The sequence below is a fragment of the Canis lupus genome, chromosome 2, assembly GCF_048164855.1.
Source record: "Canis lupus baileyi chromosome 2, mCanLup2.hap1, whole genome shotgun sequence".
Lineage (NCBI taxonomy): Eukaryota > Metazoa > Chordata > Mammalia > Carnivora > Canidae > Canis > Canis lupus.
Window position 1 is genome coordinate 18,993,477 of NC_132839.1, and position 25,637 is coordinate 19,019,113.

Consider the following 25,637-nt stretch of genomic DNA (forward strand, 5'->3'; position numbering starts at 1 on the left):
AGAGGCTAAGTGGGGTGGTAAAAGCAGAAGCCATGTGGTTATATGATTATTTTAAGGAAGACACAATGAAGAGGAAAAGGCTGAGTGCTCAGGATTAAAAACAGCTGGAGGACATGAACAGGAAGAGGAACCAGTGGCATAAACAAGAACTGACCGGTCAGGCAGGTCAGAGAGGAGGACAGCCACAGCTAACTATACCACGGGAAACCCAAGGAAGATTCTGTTCCAGAAGAATGAGGTAGGCCACACTGTCAAGAGTAGACTTCAAGAAGAAGCAAAAAGAGGCACTTATTTATTTCAGGTGTAACAAATGTCTCTGGGAAAAACAGTGACGAAAGAGAGAGTCGTGAAGATAGACCGAAATATATAATATATAGTGCTGTGCAGGATAAGGTACCCTGAGGTGAGGGAATCACTTGAGTCACGAAGTGCGATCAGCTAGCTTGATAACTCTGTTAACCCTGGATGGTAGTGTTTTCTTCCTTCCACTCCACCTACTTCATTCATTATGATTCTTATTCAGAGCTAAAGACTATGTAGCACAGAGTTCAATGCCTTTAAACTGAGAACTGAAGCAGGTGTTCCATGTGAAGGTCCTGAATGAATGTTGAATACATTTTCTACAGTGAGAGAGGAATGTGGGTGTGCCTTCCTGTCAATTTTACATCTTCTCTGACACCAAGATCCTTTCCGGAGATGCCCAATTTTTGCATCCCTGACTTCCTGTCCCACAAGTTGCTGAAAGCAGATAGTCAGTGGGCTTCTAAATCTTCTATACTGCCTTTTTTTTTTTTTTTTTTTTTTTTTTGCTACAAAACCTTTTTTCCATTTGGTCCACAGTTTGGGCAAAGGTCCTGGGGTATTTAAAAAGCTGCCTAGTGGCTTCAGGGAGAGGCTTGGGCAGAAGCCCTGGCCTCAGGGGGGCTGCCAATAGGGCCCCTCAAAGGTTGCTGGGCTCCAGAGGCTCCTAGTTGTTGTATTGCTTTTTTAAAAGGAAAAAAAGGGGATCCCTGGGTGGCTCAGCGGTTTAGCACCTGCCTTCGGCCCAGGGCCTGATCCTGGAGTCCCAGGATCGGGTCTGGCATCAGTCTCCCTGTATGGAGCCTGCTTCTCCCTCTGCCTGTGTCTCTGCCTCTCTCTCTCTCTGTCTCTCATGAATAAGTAAATAAAATCTTTTTTAAAAATAAATAAAAAATAAAATAAAACACACCCTAGTAAACTTTGAAGGAATTCTTCATCACAACGTGGTTAATCAAGTATCAGATGATTTAAATAATCTTGTTTTAGGAATTTTCAAGTGTCAATTTCAAAATAATGACATAGTCTGTGTAGACTTTTATAGAAATGTGGAACTCAGGCAGCCCAGGTGGCCCAGTGGTTTAGCGCCGCCTTTGGCCCAGGGTGTGATCCTGGAGACCCGGGATCCAGTCCCGCATCGTGCTCCCTGCATGGAGCCTGCTTTTCCCTCTGCCTGTGTCTCTGCCTCTCTCTTTCCCTCTCTCTCTGTGTGTCTGTCATGAATAAATTAAAAAAAAAAAAAAAGAAAGAAAGAAATGTGGAACTCAACACCTCATGTTTTGCTTTACTGAAATACAGGTATAAATCATGCCCCGAGGAGGCCAGGAATAGGTTTGTCATTATAATTGGCCAAACTTGCAAATTCTAGGACATCTCCAGAGCAGATAAAAATTATTTGAGGTAAAAATAAATAAATAAATAAAAATTCTTTGAGGTGTCACACTCCTGGAAATATTCACATTCATAGATTTAAGATAATACAGGATCTAAAGAGAAATCAATAATAATTCCAGATATTAAGAGCCAGAATATATAGTATCAAATATGTTGTTACTGTTTTCAAATACTCTTTTCTGCTGATTAATGAGCTACTTAGTAGGGACAAATCATTTAATATCCTTTTGTTAGTAATTTTTTTTTTAAAGTAGGCTCTCTGCCCAGCAAGGATCCCAATGTGGGGCTTGAATTCGTGACCCTAAGATCAAGACCTGAGCTGAGATCAAGTCTGGCACTTAACTGACTGAACCACCCAGGTGCCCCTCTGTTGTAACGTTTTAATTAGAGAAACAAAGACATTAAAATTTCTCCAGGAATGCTCCATGAAATACTTGATTTACCAACAAAACTCTGAAAAAAAGAAATCTAAGGATATTTTAATTTTGTAAAGGCAAAAATATAAAGCAGCTCTAGTTCATTGTTAATGTTTATTGCAAAGAAGGAAAAAAAAGAAAGAAAAAATACAGAGCAGCCAAAGAAACCTCCAAAATTTACACCAAATCTTAGAATTACACTAAGTCTCAGAAATAACCACTTTATCTTGGATATGAACTTTCTTAAAACTAAGTTTCTAGAGAGGGTTTATTTTCTCCAACCCGTTAATTATGTAAGGACATGTTTTCATATGTAAGCATTTTTTTTTGGAAAAAGAGCTGAAGATTGGATTTATAGTTGGGCAACTGCTAGGGTAACCTCAGATCCTGGTTTACTGGGACAACCCTGGTTTGCTTGGGACTCCTGGTTTAGTTTGTTGTCTCAGCATTTTTATTAACATCACCTTCTTTCACTCAAGTGTCGATGATAGTGCCTTACAAGGCAGTTTAGTGGGGTTAGTGAGGGCTCAGCAAGGGCCCAGCATTGTGAAAGCTATACTGTCTGACACAGCAGAGCTATTGGGTATACCTTAAACAACTCCTCAGATTCCAAACATCCTTCTTTAAAAAAAAAAAAGATTTTATTTATTCATGAGAGACAGAGAGAGAGAGAGAGGCAGAGACACAGGCAGAGGAAGAAGCAGGCTTCTCACAGCGAGCCCAATGCGGGACTCGATCCCAGATCCTGGAATTACACCCTGAGCCAAGGGCAGATGCTCAACCACTGAGCCACCCAGGTGTCCCCCAAACAAGCCTTCTTGACATGATGATAGTCTGCAATTTAAATTATTTCTTGATTATCTTTGATTCATTCATTGAGTTAATACAGAAGAACTGAGTGTCCACCTAGTAGTGCACTGTGGGTTCCCCTGCAGGCAGTGACCAGACAGCCTCAGTCCTCTCTCCAAAAGTACTTCATGTTCACTCACGTGGTTCAGTGTTCCAAGCTCCCCGAATTTCATATCACTGCCTCAGGGAAAATGAGTGAAGTGGAAGATGGGTTCAATGAAAGGCCTTGTTGAAACCTGGGGATGCTCTTCCAAATATTTTATCTTTCCTCAACAAAATAATGTTGCATAGCATGCCTTTTTGATTGTCCAATGCATGGGAAATTTGTCATTCGTACAAATAATGTAAAAGATGTAGTACTTGCTTCAAAAAACTTACAGTAGAGTTAAAAATATGAGATATGGAAATAAAATTAAGTCCTATGGCCTAAAATGCCTGCCATGATGTAGGTCCACACTCTCCAACTTCTTCCTCAACAGAATTTTTCAACTCTGCAATACTAGGCAAGTTTCATATGTGGACATGTATTAATGTTCTTACAAAGAAACTCGAAGATGGGGATCCCTGGCTGGCTCAGTGGTTTAGCATCTGCCTTCGGCCCAGGGCGCGATCCTGCAGTCCCGGGATCGAGTCCCGCGTCCGGCTCCCGGCATGGATCCTGCTTCTCCCTCTGCCTGTGTCTCTGCCCCTCTCTCTCTCCCTCTGTGTCTCTCATGAAAAAATAAAATAAATATAAAATAAAAATAAAAAAATTAAAAAAATAAAAATTAAAAAAAAAAAGATTTATTTATTTATGAGAGACACAGAGAGAGGGGCAGAGACACAGGAGGAGGGAGAAGCATGCTCCACGCCGGGAGCCCGATGCAGGACTCAATCCCGGGACTCCAGGATTGTGCCCTGGGCCGAATGCAGGCACCAAACCGCTGAGCCACCCAGGGATCCCCTAAATAAAATCTTTAAACAAAAACAAAAACAAGGAAACTCAAAGGGAAAAAAAAGACTTCATGTATTTATTCCACAGCTAATTCTTAGAACACAAATTTCATACATATATACCAGAGTGAAAGATAAATTTTCTAGTATTTAAATACCATGATTTCAAGTCAAGAAATTATTTTCCTTTTATTTTTTAAAAAACAACCTTTTAAATAGGGTTTTTTTCTTAGACCAAAATAAACACAAAAATTAGGAAAAGGTATTATATTGTTTTATATTTGGAGTCCAAGGACATTATTCATTAGCTTCTACTCTTTAAGGAAGTAGAGTGTTCAATTCTTGACTGATAACTTAACAAAAGAAATCTAAACAAGGATTTTAGTATATCCCAAAATTTAATTTTCTTTATTGCTTATGACCATTCTCTTGTAGGGATTTAGAGGCTCCTGGGTGGCTCAGTTCGTTAAGCCTCCAACTGTTGATTTTGGCTCAGGCTGTGATCTCAGAGTTGGGGGATGAGGCTCCACACTCAGTGAGGAGTCTGCCTGAGATCCTCTCTTTCCCTCTCTCTCTCCCTCTTCCTCCACTCAAATGCCCAAGTGAGTGTGAGCACTCTCTCTCTCAAACAAATAAATAAATAGAATCTTTAAAAAAAAAAAAAGAATAGGATTTAAAGTCAGATATCTTGGGACTGAATCTCTAATAAGTAGTATTAATATAATAAATATAATTATATACTAATTAGCATAATATGTAGCTGTGCTACTTGTATACTGCTATACTGAGCTATACTTTATTCATATGAACCTCAGTGTTTCGTCTGTAAAATGGGAATATCAACACCAGTTACATCAATGGGTTATTAGGAAGCTCAAATAAAATAAACATAAAAATATATTTTTAGGGGTGCCTGGGTGGCTCAGTCGGTTAAGCATCTGCCTTCAGCTTAGGTCATGATCTCAGGGTCCTGAGATCAAGCCCCACATTGGGATCCCTGCTCAGAGGGAGTCTGCTTCTTCCCCTCCCCTTGCTCTCTCTTGTGCTGTCTCCCTCTCTGAAATAAATAAATAAATAAAATCTTTAGAGATATATATATGTATTTTTAAAGATAAGGTGATATTATTTTTAATTGCCAAAAGGATTTTCCATAATTGGTCTCAATCTTAACCTGGTTGATTTATTTCTTTGTATAACAGATTCCTACCATTTGAGGTGGTCCACCACATGGCTGTGTTCAGAGAAATAATGTCACATTGTGAGGCCGGGCAGGATCTTCGCGGTTAAATATTTTACATGGCTAAGAACCATTTCTTTCCCAGAAGAGGTAAAGAATACAAACCAAGGTGCTGTTCTGCCTTAAGTGTGATTAGAAATACAATTCTTGACTATATTTCTTAAGGCATGGGTATGGGTATCAGTTTCTTCACTGTTATGACTTATTCTTTATTGAGTCATTTCACAAAAGGGAGGGTGTTAATGCTTCAGTGGTTCCCAAAACCTTCAGAGTAGAGCATACAAATTTGTAACTTGGTTAATAAAGCATTCTGTGTGTTTGAGCCTTGCCTGTTACCACTCCCTGCCTGAGACTCCCCACTCCAGGCACATGAATCATCAGGCACTTTTAGTTCCTCCAAATGTGCTTTAGCTTCTCCCGGGTTTGCCTCCTTTTACCCTCTGCTCCTCTTCCTTGCCTAGCCTGGCTAGCTCTACCCATTAGTTAAGTACTGGCTTCCTCTGTTGACTTCTGTGGACATCCCACCAGCCCATACTGGGTTGGGTAACCAGACCCTCTCACTGCACCTGCTTTACGGCAATTGTTAGGCTCTATCCTACTGGTTTTCTAATTGGCTTCCTATATCACACTGTAGCCTGTAAATGTCCAAAAGCAAGATAATGGGATTTCTTCATTTCTATGAGCCCAGCACAGCACCCTACAAACAGCAAGTTTTTCATAAATATTTGTTGAGTGGATAAGTGAATTTATGAAGTCCAAAAAAAATGTGTACAACAAAAATCAGAGGGGCCTGAATAGATCAGTCAGTTAAGTGTCTGCCTTTGGCTCAGGTCATGATCTCAGGGTTCAGGGATCCAGCCCCGCATCGGGCCCTCTACTCAGCAAGAAGTCTGCTTCTCCCTCTCTCCCTGCACCTCCCCTCATCATGGGTGCATGAGCATGCACACCCTCTGTCTCTCTCTAATAAATAAAATCTTAAAAAAAAAAAAAAAGATCAAGATATCTTTATGAACAGCTTCTACATCTTAAGGGCTTACTCTTATCTAAGATATGAGTAAAATTGTACTATCTATGCCATTTCCTCAACACATCTTAGAAATTCTGGAAGACTTAAATTGGGGTACTCTCTTTGGCATCTGCTCTGTGACTCATTTCACTTAAGTATGAAGGTATGTGTTCACAAATTTTTATAGGCCAAGTTGGAACAACCACCACCACTAGTGGGAGCGGATGAAAGGCATGTTATGGGAAAGACAATAAATGCTGAATTCTGTGTGTGTCTAAAGCTTTTGGGAGTATATGTAAAAAAGCATGACACATTTTACTATTTGATTGGTTTAAATATAGTTTTAATTTAAGTCTATCAGGCAATAGCTATATCTAAAAAGAAAATTTGCTAAAATTAAGGAACTAAATCCCAAACCCTAAAATTTGGTTTCCTTTATGTAGTTTTGCACATAGTGGTTTGTACTTTCCCTTTAAATTTTACCACCTTTATAAGAGAATGCACATTTTACATTTACAGCATATTGATTCCTCTTTCCTACATATTTTATGTCCATGTGTGAAATTAATAGGCTTGAGATATGGTAGTTGGATCCTCTTCATTTTATTAAATCTTTAAGATACAAACTTGAAGTCAGTGGCATACTAAGTATTTACATTTCCTTTTTAATACTTGCCAAATTTTAGGGGGCTGGGTGACTCAGTTGGTTAAGCGCCTGCCTTCAGCTCAGGTCATAATCCTGGGGTCCTGGGAGGGAGCCCTGCATGGAGCTCGCTCCTCAGTGGGGAGTCCGCCTTTCCCTCTGCTCATGGGTGAGCGCTCTCTCTCTCATTCTCTCTTTCTCAAATAAATAAATAAATAAGTAAAATCTTTAAAAAAAAATAGTTGCTACATTTTAAGAAAGGGGCACTCTCTCCATCCTACAAGCAGACTGACTGCCTGTGACATTGCAATTTCTAATAAAAAATATAGACTTGGTTTTCCATTTAGTTTCTGACATGAAACTCCTAAAATCCTTGGAACTTCCTTTAGTGAGGAGAGCAATAAAATTGTCTTTTGTTATGTTAATGAGGTGACTTTTGGAAAGTACCTAAGGATGGAGACCAGTTGCCCATGGAGCCAAGCCTGTGATTACACAGTTGACCTTTCAGTCTGACCCCTGACCTCTGGGGACAAGTGCAGGGGCCAGAAGTTGAACTGATCTCCAATAGCCAATGATGTAATCAATCACACCTATGTAATGAAGCCTTCATAAAGACTCAAAAGGATGGGGTTTAGAGTTTCTAGGTTGGTGAACACCTGGAGATGTTGGGAGAGTGGGGCGCCTGGAGAGCACACAGAAGCTCTGTGTCATCTTCCCTGCCTTGCCCAGTGCATCTCTTCTGTTTGGCTGATCCTGAGTTATATCCTTTTACAATAACCAGTCATCTGTTTCTCTGAGTTCTGTGAGCTGCTCTAGCAAATTAACTGAAACCAAGGCAGCGGTCTTGGGAACCTCTGATTTATAGCCAGTTGGTCACAAGTACAGGTAACTACCTGGGTTATGACTGCTATCTGACTTGGGGTTGTGGGGGAGTAGTCCTGTGGGACTGAACCTCTAACTTGTGGAATCTGATGTTATCTCCAGCAGCTAGTGCTAGAATTGAGTTCAACAGCAGGCCTCCCAGTTGGCGTCCTGAGAACTCCTTGTTGGTGGTATATGGGAAACCCCCTACATACACACACACTGGAACCTGGCCTTGGAATACCACTTACTGCCAAACTGACAGTAAGTATGTGTCTTTAATAAGTTGTATGATGGATTTAACCTCTGCACAAAAACTGATAAAATAAGTACTCTATTAAAAACATACTCTTTTTGGGGTGCCTGACTGGCTCTGTTGGTAGAGCATGCAAGTCTTGATCTTGGGGTCATGAGTTCGGCCCCATGGTGGGCATAGAGCTTACTTAAAAAAAAATAATAATAACATTCTCATTTATTGTAGTAGTAAATCAGACAAAGTTAGTGGGATTTCCAGAAACATAAGATGCAAAAATCAGCACACAAAAAAGGAAAGGAAATTTCTACTTCATTGCACTCCTCTATGTGCCAATCACATATCAGGGGCTTTGAAAACACTGTCATTCAAACTTTTCAACAATGCCATGAAGTATGTATTATCATCCTTTATCCTATGAGCCGTTGTTCAGAGAGTTTCAGTAACTTCCTCAAGTACACAGAGTTCTCTTTAGCAGGTTTAGAAATGTGGGTTTGAAGTGGCTAGCAGCACCGGTCTTTGTGCTTCCCTTACAGTGGAGCAGTGAGGTAGTTCAGGGAAAGGTCAAAGTCCAGGTGGGACCAGGAGGTATTTGTGGAGATAGAGAGCACCAGAAGCTATGTAGGGTGGGCTTCACATACTGAAGTCACAAGGACGGCACTGGACATGACACCTGGGATGGCACCTTCTCTCTCCTCCTCTCTACCCTGCAATTCAATCTCCACCCCCCATGTCTTGGCAGTTTTCCCTCCAAAATATCTCTTGAACCTTGGATTTCCCTCCAAATCCACTGCTAAAATGCTAGTCAGACACCATGACATCACACCTTCACCAAAGCAAGAATCTCTGTATCAATTAGCTTCTACCCTTTTGCCCTCCTCTCCTGCAATAATTCTCTGTAACAGAAGATTCCACTTCACTGCTTATAATGCTTTAATGCTAACTCCTCCTCTAAGATAAAGGCTCCAGTCTTAAAATATCTTATAAGCCTCTAGAAGACCTGGATTCTACCTACTTTTCCAAGCTCTTTGCTGTCCCCCACTTGTATTTTCCACATCCAGCTACACTATTCTAAATTCAAATCCTCCAAGGGCTTTGCATATTAATTTTTCCAATTATCCCATGACTGTGTATTACATAGGTAGGATGGCCAGGCGCAGTCCTAAGGGCCGCTCCCTCGTGCGAGGTTCTCTGTGGCTGGAGAATGCATTAATTTCCCTCAGGACTGGTACTACTTAGCCTTCTGATCTCACTTCTTCAGCAATCTCCCAAATTAGATGACTTCCTTCTGTTTATGCTTTCACAGCACCCTATATTGTTCTCTTGTAGAACTTATCACAGGTTTTAGCAATGTTTGTGTGATTATTTCATTAAAATCTGCCTCCTACAGTAGAAGCAGTCTCTGATTTTGTGAGCTCTGTTTGGGACCATTCCTGTTTTGTTTCCCATTTTACTCTCAGAACCTGATGTGGTGACTGACTTAAGTACTTTTGAATGAATAAGTGATGAGAGATGCTATGTGTTGAAATCTTTGTAGAAATGACCTAAAATATGATTTGTAAGTATATTACTGATGAAGGTAATAACAAAACGCAAATTTATTGGAAACCCCAAAGGGACTTCTAACTAAAGACACATTGATTGGGATGCCTGGGTGGCTCAGCAGTTAAAGTGTCTGCCTTTGGTTCAGCTCATGATCCTGGAGTCCTGGGATGGAGTCCCACATCGGGCTGCCTGCATGAAGCCTGCTTCTCCCTCTGCCTGTGTCTCTGCCTCTCTCAATCTGTGTCTCTCATGAATAAATAAATAAAATCTTTAAAAAAAGAGACAGATTTAGAATGTAAATAGTTAAACTAAACCTAACAGTTTGTTGTACAAAGACAAAACATTCAGGAAACCAATGACAAATGGTTGTTTAGCCATTTGAGTCAAGAATCTGTCAAGAGATTCTTCATCATGAACCTGTGACCCAGATCCTTTATTTCTTGGTGTCTTCTTCCATTTTTATTTGTATTATTATTTTTTTAATAAATTAAAAAATATTTATTTGAGAGAGAGAGAAAGAGAAAGAGAGAGAAAGCATGAGTGAGGAGAGGAAAAGGGAGAAGCAGACTCCCTCTTGAGCAGGGAGCCTAAAGTAGGGCTGGATCCCAGGACCCTGGGATCATGACCTGAGCTGAAGTCAGATACTTAGCCAACTGAGCCACCCAAGTGCCCCTCCTCTTCCATTTTTAAATTTAGAAATTTACCAATGTCCTCCAACCAAAGTAGAGGTAAAGGTGCTTTATCAGATGACTTTAGCTTCATAAAAAATTTTCCTTTTAAGCTTGTTTTCCTTTTTAATTTTATAGTAACTAAAGAATTTAGACCACTTTTTAATTTTATAATTACTTTAAATATTTTATTTATTTATTTGACAGAGAGAGAGCGTGCATGCACAAGGAAGGAGTGTGACAGGCAGAGGGAGAGGGAGAAACAGGCCCTCTGCCAATCAGGGAGCCTGACATGGGGCTGGACGCAGGACCCTGGGATCATGACCTGAGATGATACCAAGAGTTGGAGGCTTAACTGACTTTGCCACCCAGGCAGCCCAAGACTTTAACTAATTTTTATACCCAGTATGGGGCTCAAAATTACAACCTTGAGATCAAAAGTTGCATGCTCTACCAACTGAGCCAGTCAGGCACCCCTGGACCATCTTTAGTTTCAACTTCTGACTACCACTACCACTACCACTACCATGGGTATCACTACCCATCCCACTCCAAAATCAGGGCAGCAGCAGGGTTTGTAAAAAGTACATAGATCTCTATCTGGCAATCTTGGATTCTAGTTCCAATTCTGTCATTTGTAGCTGTGAAAGCCTGGGGTCCCAATTTCTCATCTGCAAAATCAAGGCTGGAGACTGGATTATATGGGTCTTTCTAGAATTACAGTTTGATTTTTTAAATAACTACAGAATACAACATAGTTGTAGATATTCAGTTTCCTCTTGGGTATTATCACAAAGAAGGTTAAATTTATGAGTTTACTTTCTATAGACAAGTGGTCCATTTCCCCAGCCACACACAAATCTCATTGTAAATTAATACATCATGAATACTTGAGTAGTGAATCAGCTTTTGGAGCCTTGTCAAATCTGTTTTTCAGCCTACAAAGTTAAGGATCAAACTTTGATCTATGGTGTCCCCAAAGATAAATTCAGCCTCTAAAATATACTTGAAAGAAAACAAACAATACCACATCTTATACAACATTAAAATACTGCTGAATCCAATCAAGAGAAGTGATTATAGAACAGACAAGAAGGGAAATATTCTACGTGCTTTCCAAAGTGCCTTCTAAGTTAGCCTGGATCATGGCCTGCATGGCTGAGAATGGTAGTAGGGAAATTTAAAAAACAGATCTTTAATAGTGATTTTTGCTCTTCTTGCTACATAGATCACAATTATATGTGGTGGAGAAGAAAGAGTACCTCGAGTAAATGTCAACCATAGTTGTTTATAAGGAAAGGAAATGAGTTTCGGAGCTAGTTCTAATCCATAAATATAATAGCAAAACATTCTATATATATCCGTCTAAATAATTTTGATCTTAAAACACCCACAACAGTCTGCATCAATTTCTTAGCTCAGAGAAAATTAAATATTTGAAACCCAGGCTTTTCCCATTTTAGGCTGATTACTGCTTTTTCTCATCTATGCTATAGCTTTTGGTTTTAATTATAGAAGTCTTGTTTTATTTTTCCAACATGAAAGAATCTTTGCCTCATTGTTTTTATAATAATCCTCTAGGAACTTAAGGCAACATTTCTTTCCCAGTGAATCCTGTCCTTTCAGATTTGCCTGGGACTGAACAATGGTGATGATTCAAATGCTAAGTACTGGGAACCAAGGATAGACCATTCTGGAATTAGTGTGGTCATTATCAGTTTACTGCAAATACAGCAGAATGGGCCTTCATGTTTTTACTATTTTTGCCCCAGTGTGTGTGTGTGTGTGTGTGTGTGTGTGTGTGTGTGTGTAAGGGAAGATTGGTGGTAAACAGTTATTTAAATTCGAGATACACCAGGAACGCCTGGGTACCTCAGTGGTTGAGCATCTGCCTTTGGCTTAGGTCATGATCCCAGGGTCCTGGGATCAAGTCCTGCATCAGGCAACCCGTGGGGAGCCCGCTGCTCCCTCTGCCTGTGTCTCTGCCTCTCTCTATTTCTCTCATGAATAGATAAATAAAATGTTTAAAAAAATAAATTTGAGATACACCAGTATAACTAAACATATTGGAAAAGTACAATAAACCTTTCAATATTCTTAGCATTCATTCAACTATTTATTCATTCATGGGTTCATTCATTCACTCAACATATCTGAAGAGGTTTAGAACAGAGATAAAACATGTAACACCTATCTTCAAGTGGCTACAGGTCAGTGAGAGAAAAACAAAGGTGAGGATATTTTGGCATTTAAATGCAGTGATAAGGAAAAAAAATATTTTGTAGATCTAAGGAAATACACCAAAAAGTGGCTGGGACTAAGCAGAGAAGAACCCTTGCAAGAGGAGGCAGGAAAGGGTAGTAAGTACAAGAAGACCAAACATGTTCCTGCCAGAGTAACGGGTAGAGAAGAGCAGTGAAGCTTCTGATATCAGACTGAATAAAATCTTCATGTAGCACTTTATTTTCAGTGTAAAGGGAATCACAGATGTTTACTTAAATGGGCCATATGGTTCCCAATGAGTACATTACAAACCCAAAATGAATCCTGTTGATTGTTCAAAATTATAATTCTGAGAAGTGTGATTAGATTTTAAACTATATTGTAGAGTGTTGCTTGAGGGGGCATGAGGAACTCTGAAGAACTGTAAAGCTGGTATACTTCTAGTGAGTTCTAACATCAGGGTGACTTTATTTTTTAAAGATTTTATTTATTTATTTGAGAACGAGAAAAAAAGAGAGAGAACATACACAAGTGGAGGGAGGGGTGGGAGGGCAGAGAGAGAGGGAGCAGCAGACTCCCCATTCAGCAGGGAGCCAGCTGCGGGGCTGATCCCAGGAGCCTGGGATCATGACTTGAGCTGAAGGCAGACACTTATATGACTGAGCCACCCAGGAGCCCCAGAGTGACTTTATTTTAAAAAGGGTTAACAAAGTTGTTGAGGTTGTGAATCAATAGCATGCCAGTCTGTTGATTTCAAAAGCAACCCAGATTGATCTTATGAAAACAGAAAAGACTTAAAATGGTTCAGGCTAAGTACTGGTGTCATCTATGAAGTTAGTTTCCTAATTTCTTACCCAGGATTATAGCCATCAATAAGATCTAGCTTTTGCTTTGTCTACTGTGTGATTACATGGATTATTTATCCGGCTAAGAGATACTTTTCTATAGCATGAACTCTGTTTTTTTTTAAAGATCGATAGATAGATTTATTTATTTATAGATAGATTTATTTATCTATTTATGAGAAAAGAAGGGGGGGAGGGGCAGAGGGGGAGACAGAGGGAGAGAGAAAATCCCAAGCCAATTCTCAGCTGAACATAGAGACCTGCTCAGGGCTTGATCCCATGACCCATGAGATCATGACCTGAGCTGAAACCAACAGTTAGGTGCTCAATGGACTGAGCCACCTGGGTGCCCTGACATGAACTCTTTAGTAGTTCCTTTGGTAATAACTCAAATCTTTAATAAGATCACTATTAGTTGGGGTGCCTGGGTGGTTCAGTCAGTTAAGCAACCAACTCTGGGTTTCAGCTTGGGTTGTGATCTCAGGGTCATGGGAATGAGCTCTAAGTTGGGCTCTATGTTCAGTGTGGAGTCTGCTTGGGACTCTCTCTCCCTCTGCCCCTCCCTCCTGTTCTCTCTCTCTTTCTCAAATCAATCTTTAAGACAAAAGATTACCATTAGTTAACAAGCATAAATTCTCAAATGCTTTATAGGATGCCTACAGAGTAAATTCAAGGGTTAATAACAAATAGCCCGAACTGGCAATAGGCTTCCCTACTAGTAATGGCTAATTCATCTCTGACCTGAGGGAGTTTATACAAAGAGTCAAACCACAGCACCTACAGGAAAGTACAGAGGTGTTCTTTGTGGAGGTTATGGGAAAGTCCTCTGAGGTGATCCTACGTACTACCTGGTTACTGTAATTCTGGGAACGAGTGACCATGATCTGCAAGATGGATACCTTCTGTTCTGCAAGGTTGGATGCCTGCCTTCAGATGTTAGAAAATCAAAAACTTTATGAGTATATTGCTTGTTGGCATTAACAGGCCAGGCATTTCTCCTGTTGCTTCCACACACCCTCCCTACAGAAGTGGCCCATAAATGACAGAGCCAAGTCACAGAACAAATCCTGTTTCTAGTTCAATGCCGCAAACATAGATTAGGTCATATCTTGGAATTCTTCCACCGAGAAAACTTACAAGAAGCAAAGCAACTTTTCAAAGCATAGCAAAACAAACATTTACTCCATGAGTTACTGAACTTGGCACATGGAAAATATGCACTTCCAGTAAAGTTAGTGAGTTAGCTAAGACACCGACTTCACCTTCCTGGTTGCCTGAGGCCACCAGACTGCTCTGGGAGGCTAACCTTACTTGTATTCCTAATTCCACCACTAAATCTATTATTAGAAGCAAAGCTTGTAACCTTTAGCTCTTCGGCAGGACAATGCTGCTGGCTATCACCACATTTCTTAGGATAAATGTTTGATAACTAAGTATGTCCTTTTAATATAAACACTTTTGATAGTACACACTGGAAAGCTAGGAAGCATGTAAATAATTTGAAAATGTCAGTTTGGGATGAGGTGTGAAAACTTGTGAGTCATTTCAAGAGATTTCCCTAAATTGGGACTTGTGGGAGGGGAATGCAGGCATTGGAAATTTCAAATAAGAGATTTAATTCAACAAGAATTTACTGAGGACCTTGTGCCAGCCCTGTAATTAAGCTTTCCCAGCAGTATAAAAGGAGCAGGAGAGTGGGTCTTCAGGGAAATGGCTGGGGAACTGCCCCAGGTAGTGTAGGATGTGCCAAATAAGCGAAAATACAGAATACAATGTGGGGGCTGGCATCAGAAGAGATTATGGTAAACTAGGGAGGCACAGAAGGTTTTAAGGAAGTGGTATATTTAAAGCTGGATCCTTAAGAAAGGGAAGATCTGGAAAAATTTTAAAAAGGAGAACAGAATTACACATGAACATATCAGCACAGTCTAAGGCAAGAAGACGGGAATGAAATAAAATCCCTCTGTATCGTGTATGGCCATAATCTCAGTATTTGTTCTTTCCAGCCAATATACCCTAGCAATAGTACTTTCCGTGCTTTGTTGATCTGGTTACCATGAAAAGCTCTAGCACAAATGCATTTATTCAAAATAAATTTGGAAAATTATTTAAGACCATGCAACTTTTTTCTGCCTTTCTTGTTTCCTTTTTGATTTTTTAAAAAATAAACTATCTTTACTGAGTGTTTGCTTACACACCAAGCACCAGGGCTAAGCACTTTACAACTGTTATTTCATTAACTGGGACTTAGGTGTGGCACTTTACCTAGAACTCACACTTAAGCCTGTCTGATTCCAGGTCCTTCACTCTGTGCTGTCATTTACCAAGACTGATGTTGCCTGGGCTCTCTCTGAGCAATCTCTTTGGGGTGGGTTTCTTTCTTCTTTCTTTCTTGCTTTTTGATTTTAGATTTTATTTGTTTATTCATGAGAAACACAGAGAGGCAGAGACACAGGCAGAGGGAGAAGCAGGCTCCTCACAAGGAGCCTGATGTGGGACTCGATACCCTGACCTAGGATCATGCCCGGAGCCAAAGGCAGATGTTCAACCGCTGAGCCACTGAGGCATCCCTCTTCGGGGTTTTCAATGCATTCTTATGGGTCTGGTTATTCACCCTAATGATTCTAGGATGTGATGTTTCAGATTACAGCTTTCACTGTTCTTCTAACTGCATTCCTGATCTGTTCAGAGAAGCGTCATTTAGGCAAATTATATTACATGGCCCACTCCAAGTGGACAATTTCAAGACCAGTGTTTACATATCATGTTAGCAGCATGTAGTTTAAAGGATTATCTTGACAGGTCTAGGGAGCACTAGTTGTCATGTTCATCTACTTTCATAAATTTAGGAGAGGTAAGACCTGAGGGCTAAGAATACCTGAAATGGAAGGGAGAGCAAAAAGTAGCATGTGACTTCCCTTCTGACCACCTTGTTACTTTTATTCCAGATAGTTTTGTTGGCCAGGACTGAGCCCGGCCTCTCTGAGGTCTGCAACACCCCCTGACAAAGCTGCTGAAACCCCAAGTGTCAGAGGGGCCACTTCTAGCTCTCCCTCTTCCTCTGTCTCTCCCAAACGTAGACCATGCAGTTCTAGAGACTTTTAAACCTCACATTCGAAGTGATAGTTTTGATACTAAAAAATTAACATTGATCTTCAGAAGTTAATTATAAAAATTCACATGAACTCAAATATAAGAGAGTATTATGGAAAACTTTAGAGTCACATATTTTCAGGCAATTTTCTAAACTAAACCAATCTGAAGTTTTCTTCCTGACTCTAAAATGAATACGTTGAAGTCTGTTATGAACAATTTTTTTTTTTTTTAAGAAAAGTACATTTTACCCTGATTGTTTTGTCCCACTTGCCATCTTATCAGTCCTTCATTGTGTTCACTTCAGGGGTCTGCACTAGGGCTAAACTTTTCGATCTCCACATCAAGTATCTCTGTCCTCGTTTTCCTCCTGTTACACCTGTTTTGGTAAATGATGTTAAGTTTAACTTCCTTCTGATGCAGTAATACTAGATGAGCCTAAAGTGAAAATGGAACCTTACATAATGAACCTAATACTAACCACACTTAACTGTGAGAGAAAAACAAGACAAACATGTTTAAAAATAATGTTGAGGCGCTTTTGGGTAGATGAGTTCAAAATATAATGGAAACTAAATGCAATAGGAAATTTTAGGATAAAAGCCAAAAAACAGACCAAAATACCTACTCTAATAGACCCTCACTTTGTGAAACTAATAATGTAATGGAACTCACTGATGACGATTCAGAAATAATACAAACAGAAGAGTCAATTCAGGAAAAAAAATTTTAAAGAAAATTTAAATTTGTCTGCACCAAACAACTGAAAATGGACCTTCCATTGCTATCTTCTTTTTTTTTTTAGAGAAAGAGTGAGAGCGAGTTGGGGGGGTGGGCAGAGAGAGAATATCAAGTGGGCCAATACTGGGCTGGATCTCATGACCCTGAGATCATGAGTTAGATGCTTAACCGACTCAGCCACCCAGGAGCCCCAATTGCTGGCATTTTAAAAAGGGACTTCCATTCAGTAGGTGGCATCTTTATTTTGTGAATGGTTTCCTTTGATTGCATATTGTGTAGAATTGCTGAATCACTATGTCGTACACCTGAAATTAACATAACATTGAATATCAACTATACTTCAATAAGAAATTTCCTTTTAGGATTTTATTTATTTGAGAAAGAGAGAGAGACAGAGACAGAGATAGAGCATGAGCAGGGGGGAGGAGGCAGCAGGAGAAGCAGACACCTCACTGAGCAGGGCTTGATCCCAGGACCCCCCAGATGGTGACTTGAGCTGAAGGCAGACGCTTAACCTACTGAGCCACCCAGGCGCCTTCAATAACAAAAAATTTAAATAAATAAAGGGGGACTCCCAGGCCTTCTCTTGTTTCTCTACTCCTGGAGAGGAAGTCAACTTGGTAAAGCCCAAGTGCCTTAGCAATCCACTTTCCAGGGTCAGGCTTGGGTCATGATTCCAGGGTGGAGAAGCAGCCCTGTGTTGGGCTCCATGCTGAGCACTGAGCCTGCTGGAGGGTCTCTCTGCCCCTCCCCATCCACTCACTCTCACTCTAGCTGCCTCTGCACCCACTCTCTCTCTTTCTCTCAAAATAAATAAATACCATCTTTTAAAAAATGCCAATATCATGGCAAGAGGCACACCTGAAACTAGCACTGTGGGACTGCCGACAGAGGATTAATGGACAGTAAGCCACGTTCAGCAAAAGAGCACAAATTAGGGGGTCGTGGGCAGGGGGCCAGAGAAGGAGAAAGACTTGGGAAGTGGGTGAGGAGCTACAAAAGATGAACTTTAATGTTAACTACACTGGAATTAAAAAAAAAAAAAGATAAACTTCTGCGTATTCTATTTTGAACACGTCACTAGCATGTGTCTGTCAGTGACAGCAAAAATTTTCTGACCTGCATTTTGCCAGACTACTCTCAGCCTTCGCAACAGGATTAGAAGATGCAGTTCAATAGACGTTTATGGTTTTGAACTGTTAAATAGTGCTTTCATTATTTTTACTTCCCCCCCAACCCCAAAAAGGGGTATGAGGTAGTAGTGCCTCATGACCAGATCAAATGGTACTAACGAATAACAATGGTTATTTGGAAATAACCTAGAACAAAGAGTGCTTTCTCCTTTTCTAGCCGTGTGTGTGTGTGTGTGTGTGTGTGTGTGTGTGTGTGAGCGTGTATATGGTTGTTGATCATCGCTTCTAAAAAGGAGATGACTTCTTTGAGAAGTAAGTCCATGCTTACCATTAGTAAATACCACTATGAAATGTATTTACCAAAAGAATTTTATTTCCCCAGCTCTATTCTGTTCAAGAACATCAAAGGGCAGAAAGCATAAGGAAAAAATTATGACACCCCATCCATGCAGCAGAATATATATTCCACATATATGTATACACAGAGTAATTATAAATAACTTCTGCTGTCTAACTCGTTTTCTCCCTTTTGTTTTTTACTGAAAGGCCCAGAAAGAAGAGGAGAGTAACACAAAGTCATTAACTTTGTTGCAATCTAGTCTTTCTTGTTTCAGAGCCACCACAACATTTTTAGATTTAATTTTACTGGTAAATAAAACACTTCTAAAGTTCAATAACAAGTTAATGGTCCAAGTTTGGTTTTTTGCCCCCTTTCTCTTTAAGCCATATTGACCTTTATAGAAGCAAAAGAACAACATTTGACATTTCGCGGAAAATAAAGACACATAATTTAGCAATTTTTAACCAATCGCCACACGTTACAGCTTTAGAGTTGCTCAACTCTTTCCAGACACAAATGTCTCACAAGTATGCTTCATATTCTTTTAAAATCACAAGTAAATAAACAAAATTTTAATTAGATGAGCCTGTATCGCATATTTGCCTGACGTCATCCCCTTCACTCTGGGAAAAAAAAAATCTATTAAAACAAAAGAAAGAAACATAAGACACAGATGACACTGGGCATGAAAGACTTGCTTTTGTCTCAAATCCTGTGCTGCATTTCTGAACCGCAGCTCGAGAAAGCCCGAAGTGCAGGTCCCGACTTGGTGAGACAGATTTCTGCCCAAATCTCATGCCATGAGGAGGAAACACACCCATGGGCTCAGGGGCTGACATTTCTTTTGAGTTGCTCTATGTTTTCGTCTGCTTACGTGGCCTATTCCTCCACTTGGAATAAAAATAGTCTGTTGCCTCTATCCCAGTCTTTGGCACCACTTCTATTTTTGGCAAAGATTTCCAATAGCCGGGTGGATGGATGGGCATGTTCAAGGATCATATTGGGAAGGAGCCCTGAACATTCCCATGGTCTGGTTTTTCAGCTCTTCTACTTCTGCTTTTGATGGCTTGTTCTTACTTACAGTTGAGGAACAGGAATAAATTGCCCCACACCTCCCTTTCTATGCTTCCTTTGTCTCTTCTGTCTCCCACAGCGTCTCATTCCCTTCGGCATGGACATACCTCAGCCTGCCAAGCACAGCTGAAAAGTCTCTGGCCTATCTTCCAACCCTCATGTGCCTTTTCCCCACCTCTCAGGAATTACTGGATTTGTGTCTGCTCCGGGGCTACAGAACTGAGCAAGGGTGAGCGCAGTGCTTTGCAGTCATCCAGAACAGGCTCCGAATGGCCAGCATCTCCCTTTTCCCCTCTTGGACCAGCCATGGGTTGGAGGTCACTTGAGGGGATGGATCATCCTGAGGCCACCCGGGAAGCTGGGGCTTGTTCCAGACTATGTTCAGAAAAGGGGTCCAGGAATTCTTAAAACAACTCTGATTTTTAAAAATGTTTGGTATCAAGAATTTGTAAGACAGAGCTTAAAAGTTTCCTATCCCTGATCCACATGGACTCTGGGGGGGGGGGGGGGGGGAGGCCTCTGGGTCATTTAGAAGCTTCCAGCGTGTGCCTACTAGGTAAGCCAGAGGTCCAAACCTGGCAGCTTGAACGTTGCCTGCCAACAGGTTTTGATTGGCCTTCACGGTATTTAAAGGCTGTCTTTTAATAGTCGCCAACATTAACAAATTAGGAGATTTCTCATAAAAATTTGGTTTCTGGCCTCTGTAGAAAAATCAGAAGATCTGGCTGACACTGGATCTGCTTCCTGTCTAGCAAATGCTTTAGTAGAGCCAAGAAGCTGCTGCCCCTTTAGACCGGGCATCCTGGCTCTTGACCACAGGGCCCAGCTTGGTCTGCGTTCGGGCCCTTGGAGACCCGGGAACAGGCACCTTCTGGGGTAAGCGTCCCGAGTACCTGAGGGAGAACCAGGGTAGGGGGTATGCTCTTTTCAGTAGGTATTTGGCAGTGTTCGGCTCCTGCTCTTCTCTCACCTTTCCCCAACCCCTTTCTATGTGCCTCCTAACGGCCCTAGCGCTGCACAGGCACGACGGGCCCAGCAAAGGCAAAACGCCACCGCTTTCTGATGTCCTTGTGTCTGGGCCTTCGGCAGCTGCTTAGGCTGGGAGGGACTTGTTAGTGAGGAAGATGCACAGCTCGCACAATCGAGCCAACTCTGTGTCAGGAAAAAGATAGAGTCATGCCAAGGGAGAGCGTTCTAAGGGCCCGGTGGGGGGGTGGGGGGGAGTGTGCAGGATTTTATTTCTCAATACGGGCCCCAAAGGGGGCTGCACAGGTGATCAATACATGCATGGCCTGCTGTCTGAAGTCAAGATGACAAGAGCTCGAGAAAACACGTCTTTGTCTCAACCTGAAACTATGGAGCCTGCGTTGAGGCTCCGGATTCAGGCCTGTTGCCAGCTCTCTGCTCATAAAATAGCAGAGGCTGCCTTCGATGACCCCGCGGCAGGAAAATCGCGGCAGGGCGAGGTGCTAAGTGGGGAACAGGGAGGCTAAAGACAACGAGGGGCGACTTTCAAAGCGCTTCGGGGCGAGGAGCAAGGCGCCCGCTGGCTGCACAGCGGGGTGCGGAAACACTCGCAGCAGCTCTTGGCTGACTGTGGGAACAGCTGCCCAGCCGGGGTTCCCCGCGGCACCTGCACCTGCCCCTGCCCCCTGCACCTGCCCGAGTCGCGGCTCCTGGGAGCGCGCACCTGCTTCCCCGACGGCCCCCCCTGGACCCTGTCTTATCTCTCCGAGCCCTTCCTGTACTGCGAAATTCACCAGGTCTCCTAAAACAGAAAAAAGCCCCCGCTGAACACTATTGGGGGGGTGTTTGGGGCTTGCCCCCCTACACCCCAGGGCAGAGCTGGGTCCTGGTAAGTGGAAGGCCTGCTCTCTCAGGGGAGAAGCCGTAGCTGGTCATCTTTAGGATTAGCGACAGAGCCCTGGATCTGTGAGAATGATCAAGAAAGACAAACAATGGGGAGAACAACGGGAGACAATGGAAAACAGATGTCGAGCGGGAAAGGAGGATAAGCCATTAGAGCTGATGAAAGAGAGATGGTGATGGGAAGGGAAAGACGAGAACTGGCAGGGCTTTGGGAGGGGTGCAAACAATGCTGGTTCAGGCTCCCCCAGGCACCTGCTCCAGGCCCGAGGCATCACCTAGGCCCTCTGTGCAGTGTCCAGCGGCAGCATCCCGGACCCCAGCGCCCGCCCTTCAGCTCAGCGGGTGGCTGGTGCTGGAGGAGAGGCTGATGTCAGGGGCCCCGTCTCAGGACAGCTGCACTCTGGGTTACAATTTTATTCAGGGCATGTACATATTACGTGTTTATGGTCGATTCCTTTCATGCTGCTCCGGGCTCTGTGCAGCCAGCACAGTGGGAAGGGCAGGAGCACCAACCACTAGGTTCTTGTTCCAGCAAAGAAACTCCCTGCTGTGTGGCTGTCTTTATGGCTGGAACACAAGAGGCCAGGAGTCAAAGTCGTGGTGGTTAAGGGATCTGCAGAAACATGATTTTTTGAGGACGTTTTTTTGTTTTGTAAGTTCTTTAAATTGTTTTTTTAATCTTTTTTTTTTTTTTTTTTTTTTTTTTTTTAGATTTTATTTATTTATGAGATAGAGAGAGAGAGAGGCAGAGACACAGGCAGAGGGAGAAGCAGGCTCCATGCAGGGAGCCCGATATGAGACTCGATCCCAGGTCTCCAGGATCACGCCTTGGGTTGAAGGCGGCGCTAAACTGCTGAGCCACCCAGGCTGCCCTTTAAATTGTTTTAATAGATCCCATAATAATGTGTCACGAAGGCTTTGCTCCAGTCACCTCTCACCAGCCCCACCTTTACCCCAGGGCCATTTTAATGCTGTTTCCTTTTATTCTCCTGCCTAAACTTCATTCTAGCTAGACAAAGATGACCATGCTCTCTTCCATCTGGTGCCTTTGCACATCTTTTTATCTGAAGAACCTGAAAAGAATTCCCCCTCCTTCAAACTCATCCAAATTTGGTGTATTCTGCAGTCCAGCTCTAGGACCACATCTTTCATGAGGCCATCTCTGGCTTTTCTAGAGTTTTTTTATGCACTTCTCCAATTATTATTATTATTGCTAAGAATTACTGCAAATAATACTAGATGATAACCACCACCATCACAATAAGAGTAGCTGATATTTTCTGAGCATTCCTTCAGCTCCACACGCTTGGCCATGCTTCACATATATTATGTTATTCATTTTACTCAATCCTCCCAACAGTGCTAAGGTAGATACTTTTATTCACATTTTTCAGAAAGATAGAAACTGAGGCTTTAGAGAAATTAGGTAAGTTTCCCATGATATAAGTGATAGGGAATTCTTGTCAGTATTATCAATTTATTTTTTAAAAATCTTTTAAAAATTTATTTGATAGAGTGAGAGAATGAGTAGGGGGAGGGGCAGAGGGAGAAGGAGAAACAGACTCCCCGCCAAGGCGGGAGCCTGACTCAGGGCTGGATCCCAGGACCCTGAGATCATGACCTGAGCTGAAGGCAGCCGTTCAATGGACTGAGCCAACTAGGTGCCCCAGTATCATCAAGTTAGCATGCAATTATGAAGTAATCATTTGTACAGTTATTAAAATATTTAAAATGTACTGATTAGGAAAAGCGTTTTAGTAAAAGCAAAACTGAGGTTTTATTTATTTATTTATTTATTTTTTTTATTTTTATTTTTTTTAAAACTGAGGTTTTAAATCTAAAAGTGTGCTCTTCAGTTAATCCTGTGATTGATATTTCAGGGTCTAGCAAACTCCTGAGATGCCTGAGATGGAACAGAGAGAAGCTTGAAGTGCACCTACGAATGAAGACAGAAGAGTAACGTCTCAGAAGACCCCTGGGATAGCACCTGGGACGGGTGGTTGTTGCTGGAAATCCAGGCTTAGTTCCCTTAGTGGCCTGTTACTCTAGGCTCTTCTCACTCTCAGGCCCTCCTTTCTAATTCAAAACAGAAGAATAGCAGAATAGGACTCATGTACTGGTAAAAGTTATGAAAAGAATGAATGGGAAAAGCATTGTCTCTTAAGACTTTTTGGTTTCTCACATAAAGCATTATTCAGTGTTTTTTAATAGAATCATAAATTTCCAGTTAGGCAAGATGCTGATTCCATTCATTTATAGAAGAAGAAATTCCATCTTCATGATTTGGTCAAAGTCACCCAATTATTTAGTGACATTCTGTGCTTCCTAACTCCTAGTTCAAAACTTTGTGGGTTATTATGAACCATCAATACAAATCAATTCACAGGCCAATCCTTACATGTCTGTTTATGTCTGGGCTATAGAGCAATAAACTTCAAATGTATTTCTTTTTGTGTTTTTCAAAGACAATCTTACCCCAAATGAAAAGAAAAAGGAAAACTAAAAATTTTAGAAAGAAAAATTAGTCACTTAGCAAGTTAACTGCTCCACCCTAGATTCCTTCTCTGATAGACTGATAAAAATATTTTTGGTGCCCATGAATTTCCCAAGTTGTTGTAGGGAAAGGGACAAAAAGGCAATATATGTCATGGGAGATAGTAATCCAGAGAAGCAGGAAACAAAGGGTAGGCAGGGGTTGGTGACTGTTGTAAATGGAAGAAGGGAATTATAAGGGGTATAACTGAATACCAGGAGATTGAAGTACAGGATCTCTCAGAATTCTGTACTCAGAATGAGAGACCATTTCTCTAGGTCTTCAGAAGAAGATAAGTATAAAGAAAAAGAACTGGAATGAATCCTACAGACAGGAGGGGTAGTAGTAGCAGCCGGGAGGATTCTTGGAAAATTCAGAGGGATGAGCATAGCAGTAAGTATAGAGTGACTGAACTAGCCTGCTTCTCTCAGCTCCACAAGGGGAGACAAGAGATAGCAAAAGTGTTTTAGTGAGGATTCAGATCAGGGGTATAGGGGCGTCTGGGTAGCTCAGTTGGTGAAGCGCCTGCCTTCAGGTCAAGTCATGATCCCAGAGTCCAGGGATCCAGCTCCACATCAGGTTCCCTATTCAGTGGGGAGTCTGCTTCTCCCTCTGCCCCTCACTCTGCTCATGCTCATGCTCTCTCTCTACATCACTTTCTCTATCAAATGAATAAATAAAATATCATTTTTTAAAAAGATTTGATTTATTTATTTATTTATTTATTTATTTATTTATTTATTTATTTATTCATTCATTCATGAAAGACATACAGAGAGAGGCAAGACATAGGCAGAGGGAGAGGCAGGCTCCTTGCGGGGAGCCTGATGTGGGGCTCAATCCCAGGATTCCTGGATCACGACCTGAGCCAAAGGCAATGCTCAACCGCTGAACCACCCAGGTGCCCCACTTTTAAATTTTACTTTTTAAAGATTTTATTTATCATAAATAAAATCTTAAAAAAGATCAGGGATATCTATCTATATGATTTTGCTAATTCACACTGATTAAGGAACCCATTCAGTAATTCAAACAGAGCCATATTTCAACCAGATTTTATATTTGGTTTCTATTCACTTCTACATTAAAAATGTGTGTTCCATGCTAAAAGGGAAGAGCACAGATGAAATTAAGTATCAAAGACCAGAGAAATGTGGTTTTGTTTTGGTAGAGATGACCTTTCTATTTCTCTGACTCTACTTTTCCTAATAAAACATTTGATTTACATGGTTTAGAGGCATTAAAAAGAAAGCATTGTGGACTCTGTCCAGAGAATAAAGTACTAAATTACAGTGTACCAAGAGAAACCTACCAATTGCAAAACACTGTGGCTTTTATTATTCAGACATAAATAACAACATATTGAAACATGGAGAAAAAGATAAAATGAAGATTTTACAAGCATATATTATAAAACACACAAAATGTGAGTGATAAATATAGCAAGTCCAGAAAATTTGCAGCAACGAGGCACCCATTCTTCAAGATATCTCTTGTACTTGCAGATCACATCTATATTATGCTCTTTTAACATTTTTCTGATTATTTATTTGATAATTTATTTTTGAAGTGGAGCTCATGGGTAAAGAACAGAATGGAGAGGAGGTTCTAGTAGAGAATCTATAGTCAACTATTGTACTCAGCAGTAATTTGTCAATATTCATTTACTTGTAGCATATAATT

General features: G+C 41.2%; 1 protein-coding gene and 1 long non-coding RNA gene across 3 annotated transcripts in view; one reads left to right on the forward strand and one right to left on the reverse strand.

Moving 5' to 3' along the window:
* LOC140613455 (uncharacterized) lies at positions 1 to 24,597 on the forward strand. 2 transcript variants are annotated; one of them, XR_012014480.1, is made up of 4 exons: positions 1 to 238; positions 5,090 to 5,217; positions 7,761 to 7,901; positions 23,302 to 24,597. It is a non-coding gene; the product is annotated as an uncharacterized lncRNA (long non-coding RNA). The 2 variants fall into 2 exon arrangements; XR_012014479.1 differs by lacking the exon at positions 23,302 to 24,597 and adding an exon at positions 18,685 to 18,818 and having other exon boundaries at positions 9 to 238.
* Positions 1 to 25,637, reverse strand: part of ADGRV1 (adhesion G protein-coupled receptor V1) — a 520,471-nt gene that overhangs the window by 23,043 nt on the left and 471,791 nt on the right. The gene's annotated exons all lie outside the window — the stretch shown is intronic.